The following is a 9,667-nucleotide window of genomic DNA, read 5'->3' as shown; positions in this document are numbered from 1 at the left end:
TATTCAGTAGTGAGGGCAGGCAGGGGTTCTAGCACACCTAACAAGGGTCCCAGGTGAGTCTGGCCAGCAGAACACTCTGGGTCACATCGCCCGAAAGAGTGTGTTTGTGACGGTTTTGGTGTGAGCAGGGGGTCACATATAACCTGAGCTGCATGCCTTCTGCCCCTTCTCTGGTGATGCTCTCCACCTTTGCCGTTCAGGTGTTTTGGGGACCACCTTTGACCTTTAACACCTTGGCATGCTTGTTTCACTTTACTGCCATTACCTGGAGTCCTTGGCTACTTGTCTCCTGGTAGCTGGTACTCGGTTCTCTCTCCTGTCGGTGGCTCCCTGTGTAGGAGGACGGACACAGGGACACTGGGTGATTAAGTCCCTTCAGATTCTGCTCAGCTCCAGGAGAGCAGCTTGGGATCCTGGTGAAACAGCTCTTTTTAGTTTTGCCACCCAGAGAGACCCTGAGAAGGGGCTAATTTGATCACAACGTGACACTGATGTCGGGCCACCACCTCGTGGCTGCCCTGTCCCTGAGTTGTCGTTCCTTCTGTCACTAACCGCCCTCTTTTCCATACCTGTAAACTAGATAACACACACACATGCACACACGCACACCCTTTCCAAAATTCTCAAACATATTTGTAAATAGCCTTACCTGTGGGTGAGGTCCAGTCATTTCTCGGAGGGCTACTGGGCTCTTCCAAATTAGAGGCTGTGATGAGGCACCTGAGGTGACCCCAAGCATCCATATATAGATAAAGAGGCCTCCTCTTTCCTGAACGCAAGGAAGAGCTCAAAAAAACGGTGTCGCAAACTGCACCGGCCACTGTGGGCAGCTCGGCCAAGATACCACGCGCCGAACCTTTAAAAAGAGTCCGTCATTTCTTCCCGGTTCATTTCATCGTTTCTGCCCACGTTTATCGCCACCTCGATGCTGTTACTCATGCCGTTCCCCTTGCCTGGAAGTCCTCTCCTTTCCTTCCACCTACCCAAACTCTAAGCGTTAAAAAAAAGGAATCTTCTCCTCAGGCTTCTGATTCTTCCAGCCTTCAGTGAGCAACTTCTTTTCTGAATTTCTAATCCTGCGTGGTCTTTTTTTTTTTTTTTTTTTTTTTTACAACATTTAAAGTGGGATTTATTTGATGAATTGCATGAAGCTTTCAGAACATTTGCTGCAACTCAAGTAGAAGGAGGCAAGTGTTCACATAATATGTTAGCCTGTAGTCAAGAAAGACATTCCAGCTAAAATACGTCAATCCCCGAATCTGAAATCATTTAAACATTACTGATGTAGTATTTGGAAGAATTTCTGTATACAAGATTTTTCAGACTGACATATAGTACTCAATGCTTCAAGGGCTAGGTAAAATTAATTCTCTTTTGTTCAACAGTGCCTCCTTTCCACTAGATAAAGTTTGGTCTCCAGTCCCACTATCCAGTGCCTGCCTTACATTGAGTCGTACTTCACTGGACCACATAAAGTGTTTACATTATAAAAGGCTTCTAGATCACTTGGTTCAAGTGTAATAGCTGGTTTCATTAATGTCCCAGGAGCAAGGGAACTCTCCAATAATTCTCAGGTTGATAAGTTTGATTTTCCAAGTATTCTCCCCAAAAGGGCAGTGGATGAGTCCAAAAATCTGTTCAAAAATGCCCAAATAGGTGTTCCCTCGGTGGACGGTCCCAGCAAACTCCAACCATAATGAGACCATGGGGAGAAGAAGCGCGTTTCAGTCCAGGGGAATTTAGTGTGGGACTGAGAAAAAGATATTCTTCATTCACTAGTGACAGCAGACGAAGGCTGACAATTTCTGCTCCATGGTAGTCTATCACATTTTGTTTCAGATGTGTTGTAATAGAGCCTAAGCTTGACATCATGCCAGAAGTGCTGTGGCCCCCCATTCTTCTTGAGGTGGTCCCAGAATAGCATTCTGAGAATTAAGAAGTTCAAAGAACCAGTGCCAGAATTCTTCACCTAATCGACGAAAATCAAACTTTTCAGCTTTTTTATCTTCTTTCTCCTGCTGTTCAAAGAGTCTAACGTCCTCTGTCTTAACTGGCTCTAGCATTTCCTTCAATTTCAGTTGTGACTGCTTTTTCCAGTAATCCTTCGCATGCTGAATAAGATTGTGTTTTTCAGTAGCTGGAGGTATAATAACCCCCTGTACTGCCAAGTACTTAAATATGATTTCTCGGTGGACTTTTTTACGCCTCCGAAGTTCTTCTGCACTTTGTACACTGATACTGCGCGAATGGCCTCTTGGTGGCCCTCAGGCTGCACCAGGCGGTTGGTGATGGTGTCGCACAGGGCCACGATCTCGTCGTTGCCCAATAGGCCGAGCACGTTACGACAGCCCTCCATCTCTGGGTAGCTGAGCCTCGACTTCTCGACCCCCAGAAAAGGGGGGGAGAGGATGCCAATAACGTCGCCCCCTTAGGCCCACCAGGCTGGCACCTTGGCAACAGATACCCTAATCCTGCGTGATCTTTATTGCACAATTTGCATTTGACTGCATATCTTTTGTATCATTAAATATCATTTCAATTATACATTTTCATTAGATCCATGAACATTATAAATTCCATTTTGGCATTCCTTTGGCCGAATTCTATTTCTTTGATGGGCACTTATTTTCTTCCTTTTACTGTTAATGAGCTTTTCGAGTGCCTGCCTTTCTGTTCTAACTAGATGGTCAGTTAGTGTATCAGTTGGAAAAGACCTACTGAACACCCACCGTGTGCTGGGGAAGTGTGTTCAAGGCAGATTTATTTTCACTGTCATGGAGCTCACAATCTTCCAGTTTTCTCCAGTAAGAAACCACTATTTCCTCAAAGAGAATTACATGTTTTAAAGTCCTTTATTCCTGCTGTGGAGATACCCTCGAAAACAAGATATAAAGCACCCATCCCACAAGTTTGGCTGCAAGATGTTCCCATTGTCATGTCTAAAAGTAAGTAAAAGGGAATAATAGCAATTACAAACTTACCATTTTTGAGCACTTTCTATGAGTCAGGCACTCTATAAAGCCTTTTATATGTATTAACTCATTTATTGCTCACATCAACTCAATTATGATAGACAATCACATTACTGTTATCTTCATGGCACAGAAAAGGAAACTGAAGCCAGGAGAGATTAGGTAACTTGTCCAAGATCAGGCAGCTGACAGATGGTGGAGTCAGGCTTAAACCCAGATATTTCAACTCCAGAACTCAGCACAATATAAATGTTAGTTACTCTTTCATATAACCCCTCAGTCCCTCGTCTGTAAAATGGGGATGTTAGGTTTGATCTGATGTATCCCAGTTTATTTCTATAACGGGTATATGATCAGAAATTCATCTGTGTATAAATTCCAAGGATTTTTTAATGATAAATTTTACTGAATTAAGAGTGTCTACACTTAGTGGTTGAGTATTAGATATGACTCCACCATGATTCAAATGTACATGAAGGTATGATTTATACCTATTTTCCTTCTGTCAGCAATCCTTCATTATGTCAGTTTGGTGATACAAGTTTAATGAAGTTAAACTGCAGCTGCTCAAAATTGTGTGACTAATGACATTGCACTTCAGTTATAATTGGTACTTGATCCAAGGATGCTAGAGGTACACCTGGCAAGGTTAGTTCTACAAAAGGACCAGCAGGGCTGGTGGCAAATGCTTGCTATCCTGTGAAGTCATGTGTGTTGGCCAAATTGATAGAGAACATTTGCTAAGAAGCCTTCTGGGGCACACCGTTGGCCCCCAGATCACTGCACGTGCAGTGGAGTGGAAAGATCACAGCCAGGCAGATCTGCCACGCATCCCTGCTGACACCTGTTCTGCTTTCTGAGCCTGGCCCAGCATCTAAGATCCTGTAGGAGAGCTGTAAGGTTTAGACTTGATACAGATAAAGCATCTAGCATAAAGCTAGTATTTTGGACTTGCCAGCCTCTATGATCATATGAGCCAATTCCAATAAATAAATAAATAAATAAAATATATGGAGAGAGATGCATGTAGAGATGCATGTATGTATTTGTGTATTGGGTTGTGATGAAAAATGTATTTTTTACCCTAGGTCAAGGTCAAAAACAGTTTTAAAAGTACTGCCTTAGGTCTTATCATGACCAATCATTGCACTATCTCCAAAAGCCTTGTAACATCACATCTTATTTCTCTAGTCACTCACCTCAGATCCACTGGTGTTACCATTTCTCACTGTTTGATACACACTCACACCTCCCCTTTTCTCCCACTCAGCTTAGGTTCTGTGGTTTTCATACAGTCCCTCCCTTAACTTCCTTTTTCTTCTTTGGCTTCAGAGTATTTGTTTTGACAAACTCCACCTTGGTTTGTCCCTAATCTTGATGTATTTCAGCCTGGACCCAGGCAACAAACTGCACATGACTCAAGAAAATACAGCTGTGCTGATTTGTTGTACTTTAAGTTCGTGGCCACAAGTGCCAAGTGGGCTACTGTGCTACATTTCTGGATAAATTCACTCCCCTGCTCTTAGACAGTACAGTTTCACACCCTTGTGTTTGTTTTCAATCTCAGGCAAACTCTATCCACAAGGAGGCAAAGACACCTGTTTCCATTTTGTTATGTAACTAAAGATTCCGTGATAAAGAGTGTATTTTTTTCCTAAGACTTAGTAGAAGTCTCATGAAAGGTTTTAATTAGCTGGGTTTGGGTCATTGGCCTGGTTGTGAACAAATCACTATGGCCAAGTTCTGGCTTTTGTGCCCACCCCTGTAAAGCAGGCTGGATCCATGCTTCCCAGGCCACATGGGCTAAGAATGAGGGAGTGCTCACTCCCCAAAGAGATGTTTTGGCTCCCCCCCCCCCCCATGTAAAATGAGACAGAGTGTTCGTTCCTACCTTGTATATGAGGTTCATAACACAATGCCCAGCCCATAGCAGGCAAGCATTAGCTCGATACAAACAGCACATAGACTAGCTTTGGGATGTAGACAAAGTTCTACTTAGATAAAATCTATAACCCTAAAAACTTCCATCACTGAACAACCAAAAAATGAAAATAAATAAAATATGATCTCTATTCTTGCTCAAGATTCTAGAACAGAACAACAAAATGCATCTAAGGAAAGAAGAAGAAAGGAAATAATAAACTTACAAGCAAAAATCAATGAATCAGAAAATAGAAAATGGTAGTTTTACTTCTCAGTTTTTTGTTTTTGAACAAAATAAATAAGCATACATAACTCTGGGAAGCTTAATTAAAAAAATAGAGGGGAGGCTAAAACACAAGTGTACTAAATAAGAATTAGAATCATGAAATAAACAGATACAGTATTTTAAAAATTATAATTGAATACTATACACAATTTGAACACTGCTGAATAGAATGATTTTAGCATGTTTTATGTCTATTAAGCCAATATTATACAAGTGAAACACGAGCATATTGTCATAGAAAGAAATCAAACAATTAAGTACAGCAAAACCAAGAAATCCCCTTTTCCATATCTCTTGAACTCCTCTTCTTAAAGATAACCACCGTCAAGAGTTGAATGTTCATTGTTTTCCCCCACTGAGGCATTTACATATGTGTGTATTTATGTCTTCGGTGTCATATGGGAAAATCCACATGTGAGATAATATTATCCATGCTGCTCTGGAACTTCCTTTTTCACTTAAGCAAATGAGTTGATGGTAAATCTAGTGTTGACATGTGGATCTACCTTATCCAATTTTACAGCTTCAGCGTGTTCCTTGGGAAGGTAGCCTTTTAAATTACTTAACCACGTCTCTGTTGATGGACATTTAGGATGTTACCAACTTTGCTGTTATCAACAACATGGAAATTGAGCATCTCTGCCTCTTTGGGCACAAGTGCAAGTATTTCTTTAGCATAAATTCCTGGAAGGATTTATCATTTCTAGTTTGATAGAGGGTGGCAACTCACCTTCCTAAAAGTCAACACCAATATACTTTTCACATTACTCTTTTAGATTTTTTTTTTTTTTTGCTCATTCTTGAAAATCTTTTCTATCATCAGTGTTTTTACTCTGGCAATTGGATGAGGCCACCCGGCGATATATCTCATGCTTTCACTGCTCCCCAGCAGTAATTTCTGTTACTTATTGATCAGAAGAGTCAAAAGATAAAGCTCCCTCCTCAGTTTTCATCTCTCCAGACTCGGGAATATTAGTAAAATTTCTCAGGTTTATGTCTCTTCACCAGAATGGTTTCTAGGTATTGAAACAGACATAGGAGCAGAATCAAGTTTATCCCCAGCTCTGCTCAAATTGAATTAGGTCTCCTCTCTTCTTCTTTCCTTCCTCCCTCCCTCCCTCCCTCCCTCCCTCCCTCCCTTCCTTCTTTCCTGATACATTTTGTAATGGGAGAGAGGTAGCTTGTTTCTTAATTTTTACTCATTTCTTTAGGTATTGGCAAAGAGATTTTCTGTGAAGAAATTTCAATCTTAAGGCAGAAGTCGAGTTGATTCTTTTCTATGAATGCAATGGTCTCTTGATCATCACTGACAATATTAATTTTACTTATTGAAAAGTGTTTTTGCTTCTTCTTTTTGCAATTTTACCTGTGGATATTGTTCCTTCTTTTAATGCAATTAAGTATCGATCTTTCCTGGTGGTTCAAAGCAGGTTAACCAAATGTTATTACTGATGTTTGACTATTTTGTAGCCTACAAAAACAGTGAATTCATATTCTGCAAGTCTCGTAAGACCCTCTGTTTCTCTGCCTATGCTTTTCCATGTAGTTTGGTCACCGATAGGGTTACTGGGTTGGGTGGGCTGGCCCCTTGTGAACCAGAACCTCTGAGGGCTTCCCACTGCGGGGCCACACCGCAAGCAATGTGGGCGGGAGGGGCAGAGGGAGGAGGTTGAGCACTGCTTCCCATTTCATCACCCTGAGGAATTACTCCTCCACTTTTCATACCCACCTGTTGACTATGGCATTGAGACTACACGGGACCACGCTCATCTCTGTGACAGCGTCTCCTACAGCAGGGGTCCCCAACCCCTGGGCCGTGCAAGTGAAGCTTCATCTGCCGCTCCCCATCGCTCACATTACCGCCTGACCATCTCCTCCCAACCACCGCCCCCCGCCAGCCGCTCCCCTCCCCGCCCCCGGTGCCTGGTGCCAAACCGGTCCCTGGTGCCAAAAAGGTTGGGGACCGCTGCCCTACAGCATGTTGGATAGCACTTGGTTCCCTGTATCTACTCTATTCTTCTGTCTTGCTTTCATGCATTCTGCAACATTTCTGGTCTACTTGTTACACTTGTTACACTTTTTCCTTTATTTTCCTCCCCATAAGGTAATGAGCATGCTCACTTGACTATATTGATCTAAATTCTCATGAATGATTTTAAGGAATAATTACTGACTCAAGAAATGTTAGAAAATCTGAATATAACAACCATGATTTTTTAAAATTGTTGATGAATATCCTTCCCCATTAGGGCTCCAGATCTGAATTGCTTTATGGATAATTTTTATATTACTCTCATATAAATAATTTATACTCTTGCAGAGCACGGAAAAAATGTAGAATTTCTCGTGTCCTTTTAGAAAGCCAGCTTAATCATAATAAAAACACCTGACCAAAATTGAATACAATAAAAGTTTAGCCTTTTGAATGAATATAGATACAAGCATCCCAAATAAAATCTTAGCAAAACACATACAATGGCAAAATAAAATAATAATAATAATAATATAGCATTACCAAGGAGGTGAATATGAGTTGAGTACACTTCAACATTAACACAAATTGATGTAACATAACATATTACATCACAGAAAACAAACCAAAAAGAACAGGTATCTCAGTATCTGTAAAAGGCCTTAAACAAAATCTCATTTATAATTAAAGTGTATTTTTATATTAGAAATGAAGTTAGCTAATTCTTTAATAAGATGAAGACTCCTTAGTGGAAAAAAGAACAAACATCATACTTAAAGGTCAAATACAGAATTATTCCATAAATAGCATAAACAGAAGAAAGACATCATATTTTATCATCATTTTTTTAAAATATTTATTTATTTATTTATGGCTGTGCTGGGTCTTCGTTTCTGTGCGATGGCTTTCTCTAGTTGCGGCGAGCGGGGGCCGCTCACTATCGTGGCCTCTCTTGTTGCGGAGCACAGGCTCCAGATGCGCAGGCTCAGCAACTGTGGCTCACGGGCCCAGTTGCTCCGCGGCCTGTGGGATCCTCCCAGACCAGGGCTCGAACCCGTGTCCCCTGCATTGGCAGGCAGATTCTCAACCACTGCGCCACCAGGGAAGCCCTTTATCATCATTTTTGCATTATTTTTATAGTTCTAGCCAATGCAATGTGGCAAGAAAAATGAATGAGTTAGACTTTTTGGAAAGAGGATTTAAAATTTTTGTCAACTAGAGATTAAATAATTGTCTAACTGAAAAACATTGAAACTAGTAAGAGTATCCATTATGGGTGCCAGTTATTGAATATATGTGGAAAAGGTAATAACTTGCTTATATATCAAGGAAAAATCATGAAAAATATCTTGAGGAAAGATTCACTTACAAAACAATCATACATTTAACTCATACAGGAATAACCATAACAAAAGACGCAGGAATTTTATGAAGACAATGAAAAATTCTTCCTGTGGTCATGCAATATAATTCAATAGAACAGAATAATGGTGATGATGTAGAATAAGGCATACCATGTTCTTGGAAGGGACTATATTGTATTGTATTATATTATATTATATTATATTATATTATATTATATTATATTATATTATATTATATTATATTATATATACCTGAATTTCCCCTCAAGAAATCAGTAAATGAAATTAAAGTCCAGTAAAAATATAAACAGCATATTTTGGGGGGTAATTGATCTAATAAACTTACATTTCTAGGAAAATAAAGGTGTGAGAATAGTCAAGACATTTTGGAATGGTAGTTTAGGGTTTGGAGTCTCACAGTGATAGTACATAGTAAGTACTATAATGATAGTGTGGTAAGTACTATAATGATAGTACTATAACGATAGATAGTAACAGGTGAACAGAACAAAATAAAATGTCCCAGGACAGATTCAAGTACGTATCAAGCTAAATATAAGAGAAACATGTCATTTCAAGTCAGCAAGGAAAGAATAGGTATTAGGAAAACTAGTTCATCATTTGTGGGGGGAAAACGTTGAATGGTTACCTTACAACACAGAGAAATTCTTTAGGTAAGAAACGTACTCAGAATATCCCTTTCTTGGTAACTTTCCCTGGTCTCATTCATAATCTCTTGAGATATTTAGTACACTGGATTGAATTCCCCTGTTTATAAAGGAAAAAAAGAGACCTAATCATATACAAGGAAGGAACTATTTTTTAAAATCAATATATATCCATGTCTAAAAATGTTATTTTTTTCCTGGGCAAAATGGTCTATAAAAATCACATTCCTATATAGTCTGGGATTTGAATTATTCCAAATCCTTTAAAAGAGTGAGAGCCGTGTCAGAGGCTAAGCTGTAAAAAGCTCAGAGGTGAGCTTGGGCTTTTAGTGTTTAATTAGTAAAGATAAGCATTATCTTTGCAGCCCCAGCTCATATTATGCCAGCAGCTGAAGGGCAGAATGCTAAAGAGAAGGGGCGATCAGATGGATAAAATGACCAAGTCAATGTGCAGAAAAATATCAGCAGTAATGAATCTTGCA

The sequence above is a fragment of the Eschrichtius robustus genome, chromosome 20 (genome assembly GCF_028021215.1).
Source record: "Eschrichtius robustus isolate mEscRob2 chromosome 20, mEscRob2.pri, whole genome shotgun sequence".
Classification (NCBI taxonomy): domain Eukaryota; kingdom Metazoa; phylum Chordata; class Mammalia; order Artiodactyla; family Eschrichtiidae; genus Eschrichtius; species Eschrichtius robustus.
The sequence above is the reverse complement of the archived record's forward strand: the minus strand, read 5'-3'. Positions refer to the sequence as shown.